The sequence below is a fragment of the Hirundo rustica genome, chromosome 13 (assembly GCF_015227805.2).
Source record: "Hirundo rustica isolate bHirRus1 chromosome 13, bHirRus1.pri.v3, whole genome shotgun sequence".
NCBI lineage: Eukaryota > Metazoa > Chordata > Aves > Passeriformes > Hirundinidae > Hirundo > Hirundo rustica.
Window position 1 is genome coordinate 17,337,517 of NC_053462.1, and position 9,898 is coordinate 17,347,414.

At 47.7% G+C, this 9,898-nt stretch overlaps 1 long non-coding RNA gene across 1 annotated transcript; it reads left to right on the forward strand.

Moving 5' to 3' along the window:
- The first annotated feature begins 579 nt into the window (after window positions 1–579).
- LOC120758899 (uncharacterized) lies at window positions 580–3,439 on the forward strand. The gene is made up of 4 exons (XR_005703060.1): window positions 580–922; window positions 2,227–2,575; window positions 3,063–3,189; window positions 3,315–3,439. It is a non-coding gene; the product is annotated as an uncharacterized LOC120758899 (long non-coding RNA).
- Window positions 3,440–9,898: the final 6,459 nt, after the last annotated feature.

Genomic DNA, 9,898 nt, shown 5'->3' on the forward strand with positions numbered 1-9,898 from the left:
TTCCAGCCCAGGGTTACTAAATGAACTCAAAGCTTTGGCTTTGGAGCACGGGCTGTGCCCCTGGATGCTCTGAGCTCACCGTCTCTGCCCTGCTTCTGTCACCAGATAAAAGTGGTAGGTTTTTCCTGGGCAGTAAAGAAGTTGCTAACTCAGGCTGTGATCTGGTTTTTTTTTCCCCTTCTGCTGAGCTGCTCTGCCAGCTTTGAGATACTCAGGCTGATTAAACCCACCTACACCGATGTCCTGGAGAAAATACCCACAGCTGCTTCAGCTAAGCCAAGGAACCCCCTGCTCTGGGCATGCACAGGGAACAGCTCTGCTCCTGGTTTGAGCCACTGGGCAAAGATGAACCAGGCCAGCAGCACCGTGACACAAGTGCTCGATTGCTCCAAGCAGGACTCAGATTTTAAGCATTGACCTTCTACTGAGGTGCCTTTAAAAGTCTCGATCAATCTGGGGAGCAGCAGCATTGCATTTCTGAGGAGTTTTTTTCTCCACTGAACTGTGCAGCCTGAGCAAAGTTCTGTGCTAATGCCATGGAAGTGCCCACGTGTGATCTGCTCAGCCCTGGACAAGGCTCTGTCCTGCATGAAGGTGTCTTGGAGCAGAGATGCTCAGAAAAAATGAGGCTCATGGTGTTCCATGGTTCCCTTCTGGTGGCTGCAGAGCTGAGGATGTCCCTCAGAGCTGGCACAGACATCTCAGGTTTGCTCAGTGGAGAAGGGATGTGCTGAGCTCTCCCCTTGCCTTGGCTCAACAGAGCCGACACGATGGGAGAAAAGGCAGGTTCTGCTCAATGAAGATATCTCTGTTTCACCACTGCTTCTTCCTCCGGAAGAAAAATGATTCCTCCAGGTCCTGACATCTGCTGCTATTTAAAGGATCATCATCATCACCACTCCAGCCCTCCTGGGGCCTCAAGGTATATAAAACCTTTTTCCTCCCAAATTTGTGATTGGAAACAGATATTACGTGATGGTGTCCCTTTAAGTGCCCTGTCAGTGGTGGGAAACTCATTAATGAATGGTTCTGCAGGACAGAAGCTGGGGGTGACTGGGGAGGGCGGGGGGAAGGTTTGAGGTAGATTTTAGCTCCCCTGGGGCAGGTGGGTGGTGACCACCTGTGGACATCCTGCAAGAGGAATCTGCAGGCCTGCAGCTCTCTGCTGGTGCTGTTATTTGCATTATCCAGGGATCCCTTGTGACCTTTAGCAATTTTTATTTGGGCTCTGGTGCAAGACTGAGACAGAGGAAGAATTTCTCAGGTTAGCAGACCCCTCTGCTACTTGTCACCCCCATCGTACACCCACGTGCACACCCCTGTGGCCCTGAAACCAAGGGAGCAACGGGAAAGTGCACCTGGAACCTTCTCAGAGGGTCCAAGCTGTTGAAAAAGCTCATAAAACACCTCCTTGAAGCCTGTCTCTTGTGGGAGGCTGTGTGTAACCTCCATCCTCACCCTCCATCAGGTGGCTTGGACGGGGGGAGGCTGCAGCTACAGACACACTCTTGCTGTAACAGCTCCACACCGGGGGGACCCGGCAGCTCCCACTCTGTGTTTGGAGTTTGCAGGTTGAGTGGTGCTGGCAATGATTTATTGATTCACAGGGTGGTGAGGCCCTGGCACAGGGTGCCCAGAGAAGCTGCGGCTGCCCCATCTCTGGAAGTGTCCAAGGCCAGGTTGGACAGGGCTTGGAGCGTCCTGGGACAGTGGAAGGTGTCCCTGCCCATGGCAGGGGGTGGAATGGGATGGGCTTTGAGGTCCTGTCCAACCCAAACCATTCTGGAATTCTTCTAATTGCAAATGCCAGAGGAGTGAAGTAGCGCTGTGAAAGCAAAGAAAGGAGGCTGCTTTGATTTCCTTCTTTAGCAATACCTTTTGTTAATTAAAATTTGGATTGTTCAGCTCAGTGCAAGATCTGCCCCAGCCTCTCCCCACTCACCCACCACGCCCTTGCACCCTCACACACAGAGAACAAATTTAAAGGCTTTTCTGATTGCTGACTTATGGTGCTTGGAGCTGGTTGGTTTGACACAGAGCCATGAGCTTTCATCCTTAGGGACGTTGGATTCCATTTTATTTCCATATCTAAAGTGCTTGTCTAAAGTGTGGGTTTGCCCTTGGGAAGGCAATTCCTTTGAAAGGCACCAGGAGTGGTTCTAAGTGAGGAATGTCCCAAAACGGGACTGTGCTCTGATGTTCTGTCACCTTTATCTCCCTCCACAGGCACTCAGCAAATAACCTTTCAATTGCCAGGGCAATAAAAGATGTCAGGGGTGATTAAAGACGTGGCAGCTGCTGCTCTGTATCTCCATGCAGTCAAGTCCTTCAGATTTTCCTCGCTCCCACTGGGACAGAGTTTTCCAGTATTCAGTACCAGTCTCCAGCACACCCTGAGCAAGCTGAGGGTGTTGAGCACCCAGCTGGATTCAGTCCAGGTTCAGCACATCTCTCTGAGCTCCCTGTTCCCGTCCATCTGCTCATGTCCATCCCTGCAGTGCTGGGTGTCCTGTCCCTGGGCTCAGCTGGGAGCGTGTGGTCCTTTGCACAGTGCCTGGAGTATTGCTTACATATGGTATGTTTTCCATGCAAAATGGGTTTTTAAGAAATAAGGTTTTTTTTTTTTAGATGGACCAAAAAATTTTTACCAGGGCATCTGGCATTGCAAATATTTGAAAACATTGAAATTTTTTCTTTCTTGGCAGTAGAAACAACCCAGCTTCTTGCCCGCTGCAGTCCAAGAACCATTGAATATGTTTTAAAACAGATCGTTTGGGGGTTTATATAACTTTTTATGGTTCTGAACAGAAGATACTTTTCTCTTTAGAACTGGTTCAGAACCCTAAATTATAGCTGTTGATTTCTTGGCTTATGGGGAGCTACGTGATTTACACCAGTTAAGAACATCAGAAAGCTTCAAGAAACCTTTGAAAGGGTGAACCAGAGGAAGATGAGCTTTTGTTTTCCTTCCCAGATATTCATATCCTTGTTGCAGACTACGCCTGGATTCACTCCATTGCTATTTTGATAAAGTGAGACTTTATCCCATCCCCATTCCCCAGGTAGCTGGAGTCAGGCACTGCAGGGAGCAACTTGGAGGTTCCCCGAGCAATCTGAAGGGATCTGAGGGAATCCAGCCCCTGGGATGGGGTGAACCCAGATGCTGCAGCTGCTTCAAGCTTTTTGCAGGTATTTTTGCTTGAGAATGACTATAAGGTCACAAGATGCAGGGGGTTTTGTGTGTGGCTTTCTGACCTGCTGAATCATGATTTTTTTTTTTTTTCTTTTTTTTTTCTCATGCCTGTTGCACTCAGATATACTTTTGACAGAAGCTGAAAAAACCTCCCTGGGCTGGAGGGAGGAACTGGACCTGCACCTCTTGCATCTCAACTGAGGGCCTTGACAACTGAGTATGGTGCAGACAGTAACAAAATCAATGCTTTTTAAAAAACATATTTAAAAAAAAAAAAAAAAAAAAAAAAAGCAGGGGGGTAGCAATGGGAAAAATAATTTTAAAAGATCAGCATTTTATCCGCAATTGATCCCATGCTGGAAAACCCTCTGTGTGTGACAGCTCCTTGTGCCCAGCTGGCAAAAAATCTTGGGAAACTCCAAATACAGCTGAGATATTTGTGCACACAAAACCAGATGGGTTTTCAACTTATTGTGTGCCTGGACAAGTCCTGGTGCTTGCCAGCACAGAGGTGGCAGGAATAAAAATCGAGGGATGGGCTGGGAGTGTCCCCCAGAGACAGCTCATGCCTGGCCATGCTCATGGCCAGCACTGCAGTTGCCATGGCTGGGATTTGCTGATCCATCACCCCTCTGAGCCAGGGTGGGATGGCTCAAGGATCTAAAAATTATCAGAAAGCCAGCCCTGTGCAAGGGAGGGAAGGGATGGTGCTGGAGGAGGATCCAGCCTGGCCCCTGGGGTCCCAGCAGTCTTGGCACAGCCACAGCACCAAACCACAGCTCTGGTCAGTCCTGCTCTGCAGTCTGGCCTCTTGCCCAGGTTGTGAAAGCGCTGTAAAAGCCAGGTATGTTGTTTTGGCCTAAATATTTGTCCCATGGCATTAAAAAAAAAAAAAAAAGAAAAAGAAATCTGAAAAGCACAGAATAAAGTCCTGAGATATTTTGTTTAATTAGATTTACTCAGGTGCTGCTGGGCTTGTCTCTGCCTGCTGTTGCTATCAGGGTTTCTGTCACCCTCCCTGGCTTTGCACATGCAGTTCCACAAACATTATTCTCATGTGGACCTATTCAGTGACACTTTGGTCCAGTACAGCACAAGCTGGACACTGACAGATGTGCATCAGTCACTGTGACAGAGCCACTTCTCCCCCCAGCCTTGGTAACCCGTAGCTGGAGCACATCTCTCCAGAAGAGAAATTCACTCCTTGCTTTGAAGACAAAGTGCTGAGGCATCCGCTGCATTCCTTCCTGACGTGTTCCAGTGCTTGGCTGCCCTCATTCCAAACCAGATGTCTCCTCTCCGATTTGATGCTGCTGACTTCAGATTCCTGCCATTAGACCTTCTTCTGCCTGTTCCTGATGGAGGTGAGGAGCTCCAGGTTGATACCCAGACTGCCCCTGCTACCCAAGGAAGCAGCTGCTATCAGGGTCAGCATCATAAAACACTTGAAGCAAATTCCTTCACTTGGCTGTGATGGCCATTTAGTGGGAGCAAGGCTTTCAGGTGCACAGCCCTGGTCTTGTTTTCCCATTGCTGACTCTTCTTTGAGCCACTTCCTTGGTAAAACAGTGGGAGTTTGTCCAATTTCAATTTTCTTCCTCTTATTTTTTTCCCTGCTTTTTTTTTTTTTGGTTTTTTTTTTTTGTTTTGTTTTTTTGTTTTGTTTTGTTTTGTTTTGTTTTGTTTTGTTTAATATCATGCCATAAATATTCTGTAGTTTCATCTTGCCACGATGCTGGTTGAGGCTAAACTCATCCAGTTTTTGGTTGAGCAATGGATGTTCCTTCCATAAAAAGTTCCTGGTGGATTGTGGGGAAGGTAAGGGACAGTCTGACTACCACCCTGTGGATGAGTCCTCATGAACAAGAAACTTGAGATTTTCTTATCAATAGTGAAAAGGTCAGGCTTGGTTTTGTTTCTCAGCTGTGTGTACAGAACAATGTCTCTTTTCTCTGCAGTGCTGTCCTTCCATCTTCTTCCCCTGTAAATTTTACTCTCAATTTAATTTATTTCCAGCCCTACCTTTGGTAGGCGAGGCAGAAACCCAAGCAGAGCGTGAGATTGCTCTGGTACTGCAAATCTCTTCAGCTTTTGCTTTCAGGATTGAATATTGGGCTCTTATAAATGGAGGGGGAACGTGGTCTCAGCTCATTTTAAACAAGACTGGCACCTTCTGAGCAGTTTAAAATTGTAGAATCACAGGATCACAGAATAGTTTGAGTTAGGAGGGAACCACCCCTAAGATCATCCAGTTCCAACCCCTCTGCCACAGGCAGGGTCACCTTCCAATAGACCAGGGTGCTCAAAGATTTAAAGGAAGCAAAGCTGTGTCCATAGAGCCAGTGGAAGTATTTGCGCTCTCTCCCTCCCCATAAGTACATCACAGTAACTCAGAGGAGTAGCACATGCTCATTTACAGAAGATGTGCTACAGAAGAGTTATCACTCATCAGGGGAGATATGGGCTTAATGCAAAAAAGAGCCTGAGATGGTTCAGCACAGCCTATAGCTGAAACATGTTGTGATACCCCTGGGTAAAGATCAAACTGTAAAGGTCTTACCGACATCTGATTCTCCTCAGTTTTAGTTGGATCCAAATCTAGCAAAAGGGCATTTTTATGTCTGGTCACAGTCCAAAAAGATATAGCAAAATCACCTGGAGTTACAAATGTGTTGCAGAACCTGTCCCTAATCACATTAAGAGCTCTAAACTGTAAGGCTCGATTGTTTGCCAAATGAAATATTCTCCTCTGGTATTTGCAGAAAGGAATTACAGTCTGTGAGTCATGTTTTTCATTTGGTATTGAAGTACAGTTTCTATTTTACAGACCCAATCCTGAGCTTGGGGAAGGAGTCATTAAAAAGGCTTTGTTTTGTTGGGAAATAAGGGCTAGGTGACAGGTCTCAGACAATGTATTTTGGGCTCTCAGTTTGCAGCTGGGCTTTCAAGCCTTTGAGGTTCCCAGTGTCAGGTTTTCCTCTGTGGTTCTCAGAGAGGTGGTGGAGATTTTTTGGATTTGAGGTTGTGCTGAAATAAACAGAAAGGCCATGTAATCCCAGGGCTCTGGTGTCCAGAGCTTCAGTGGCAGCCCCTGAGGTTGAGAGGCTCTTTACAGAAATGTCTGGTGGGTCCCCAGTGACCACTGGACTCTTGCTCCGAGCTTGAAGAGCCTTTAGCCCTTCCTTTTGGCCCACTTTGATATTAACTGGCCGCCAGCCATGGGCTCTGGGCTGGAGCTCACCTGTGGTTTGCACATGAGGTCTAGCGGAAGGTGTCCCTGCCCATGGCAGAGGGGTTGGAGTGAGATGAACTCGAGGGTTCCCTCCAACCCAAAACCATCCTGGGACTCGATATCACCCAATAAACTGACAGGAATTGGGTGACATGGAGCTCTTGCACTGGGTAGGAGGTGAGGGACAGTGAAATCCAAGAAAGGAAAACATTCAGATCTCCAGGTCACTGCTGAGAGGGCTCCCAGCCATGGAGGATGGACCTTGCACGGACTTTGTCAGCACCAGAGCTGTGAGAGCTGAGCCAGCTCCAGGGGCAGTGGGAGATGCCCTTGGCTCAAACCAGAGCTGCTGCTGGGTGAACTGCCTGTCACACCACACTTAATCATGCTGAAGGAGACTCACCCAGAGTCACCCTGTGTCCCACAGGGAGGAGAACCCGAACAGGCTTTTCACCACCTCATCCTTAAAGCTGGGAGCAGGAGGGGCAGGCAAAGCCCTGTAATCCCTTGGGAAGAGGGGAGCACATCCCCCGGAGCTGCCCAGAGACCACAGCCTGTCCCCAGCCTGCCCCCTCCTCATCCTCAGGGAGGAAGAAAGCACAGGACCAGGTCAGCAGTTGTGCCTGGGGGATTTTGGCCTGACTTCTCACAGTGTCTTAATATACCCCAGCTGGCAGCAATAATTGGAGTTATTAAATAACTGTCTGCAGTGACATACAATCTGCAGAGCACTGTACCAATTATTTTTCATTTGCTTCCCTCTATCTCAACGTGTCTCTATCTCCCCATCCGATCCCACCGCCTTTCCCAGGAACAATTTACTGTAGTGTTTGGAGGGCAGTGAGATCCTCTCCAACAAAGAAACTACTTTCTTTTCTGCCATGGTTAATGCCCCAGTTTAATGAGTCCTTCATATCATTCTCACCACCCTAAATTAAAGGGTAGCCTGTGCAATTAAACTGTTTAGTTCCCAGAATGCCCCTTACAGTTATCTGCAAAATGGGTTGAAATGCAGCTGCTACTACTATTGCTCATACTGAAACTGGCAAAGGGAAAGCCACTTTCATCTCTTTATTTTTGGTAGTGTGCCTTTACTTTCAATTAGACTAATTATTTGCACCATCTTGTTCCTGATCGTTGTCCCATGAGATTTTCCCAACCAGGAAATGTTTTATGCAATACATAGCTGTAGATGCTTGGATCTTCATGTTTGTGTCTTTTGGGAATGAGGAGAGAGCAGGGATTTGCAGTTCTTAGTCCAATGTTTATCAGTATTAAAGCAGAGTAAAGTCAGTTCGCAGTGGATTCACTCCAGATTGAACTTTGTTAGACAGCACTTGCTCTTTTTTCCTTTGCTTTTTAGATCAGAATTTGCTCTTTTTCCTTTATTTTTTCAAATGCAGAAGTTTAATGAGAAGTTCCCCAAAATCCTACTCCCCAAATATCTTCTTTGCATCCAGAACCTGCTGCTGTATTCCCAAAGGTCATATAACAACCTGCACTAAGAGCATCCTTGAGGATCTGTTGATTCTTTTCATCAGGAGCTGCTTCATCCATCCCCGATATTTGCACTACTCAAGATGAAAAGTGGCTGCTTTTTAAGGATTGGAAAGAGCTTTGTCACTGCTTGGGTTGGGAGCAGAGTGGGAAGCCCAAAAAATCTCAAACCATAAGGCTCTGCAGCAACCCAAGGAATTCTACTTGGGATGCCTCTGCAGGGAAGTTTCTTCCTGCCTCAAACCTGTTGAGTTCCAATATTCAGTTTAATGATCTCATTTTATAAATAATGGGAAGCAAAACAATGCATTCAATAGAAATGAGATTAGAAATAGGAGGGGAACAAATTACAAATGCAAGAGCCTGTATTTATTCCAAGGAAGATAAATCTCATTTTAAGTGGTCTCCAGTGCAACAGAGTCTTGCTAAGACTAAAACAAACTAAATCTGGTTTTGTTGATAAATAAAAGTGTGAGGCAGTGGCAGGGAATGTTTTCTAACATTGGTTGGTTGTCATAGTATCCTGGGACTAAGGATACCTGGGTTTTACTCTTGACCTGGACACTGTCTCTCTACAGTAAATCATTTAACACCCTGTGCTGGAGTTGAGGCACAAGATGGAAAATCCAGCTCCAGTGAACAAATGACATCAGGGTGTGACCCTCGGTAAAGCTGTCACTGATAGGATTCTACCCCAGCAGGGTGAAGGAGTTTGGGGTGAATCATGAATTAGAAGATGGAATTAGGGGCATTTCAGCAGCCCATGCACAATATGCATCAAGTTGTTGTGGAAAAGGCTGTTGGTGGGAGACCTTTTAATCTGGGGCTGGATCTTTTGTGTTACCCAATGTAGACACAACACCAGCAGTGGCTTGAAAATTCTCCTTTTTTCTCTCTTCTGTGATTTGGTCAGATTTTCTGTCCACACTAGTAGCAGGCAGGAAAAAAGATGTTTGCTCTGCAGAGCTCTCCCTGAGTCCTTTCTCCGTGTGGTCCTTGAGCTACAGTGAGGAAGGGACCATACCAGGATTGATAAGAGGGCCTGAACTGCAAATGCCAACTCAGCAGGGAGGTAACACCATCACTGTGTTCTCATCTAATTGAAAACACATTGTCCCTCTGTGCCACACCTGGTGAATCGAGGGAAGCGCTGGCATGAGCCGCAGTGGGATGGATGGGGTGAGGTATCCCCAGAAAGAATGCACACCCCGGAGCTGGCACGCGCTGAGCCGGGCTACGCTGAGCTCCAAACCACGCCACAATCAGCAGCCTCATGGGCTGGAGCTGGAGAGTGGCCGACCCTCCTAGCTGGGAGCTAATGATTCCCTCCAGGATTGCATCATTAGATTCGGACTGAGTCATTATGAGGCGATTTGGGAAAACAAGTTGGAATTCATTACCAAGGAAACGTGCTGGAGCTGTTGCAAGAGCCTCCTGTCGGGTGCCGGCTGGGTGCACAGAGGCACCACCAGCGCCTCGCTCCCGGGGCCGAGCGCTGCTCTGGCCTCGTGGCAGGAGCCAAGATCCATGCCCAGTGTAGGCTGGTGCGATTCTTCTCTTATTCCACCCACAGCTGCTTCCTGATCCTTTCTGCCACTGCTCTCCCTGTGACACCTGTCACAAGAATAAACAGACCCCTGGGCAGGGGGAGACATTGAAATTGGGAAATTTGCACTCGTGCATTCCCAGGAACAGCCTCAAGAGCAGCCTCGGCCTCTGTCAGCAGTTCCAGCGTCATCTGCCCTGGTGTCCAGCTGCTGGCAGCCCCTTTGCTCCAGCTGGATGGTTGGATGTTCGCCTGCCCTGCTCACTGCCTGTTGCTGCTGGGGCCTCTCCAGGTGGGCACAGCTTTGCACGGCTCTGCCATCGGCAAAAGCATTTTCAGCAAGTGTAGTGGAGGGGCTGGGAAGGGACTATCTGCAAACAGCCACAGGTTTTTGGCAGGTTCTTGGAAACCCAGCAAAACCACACACTGT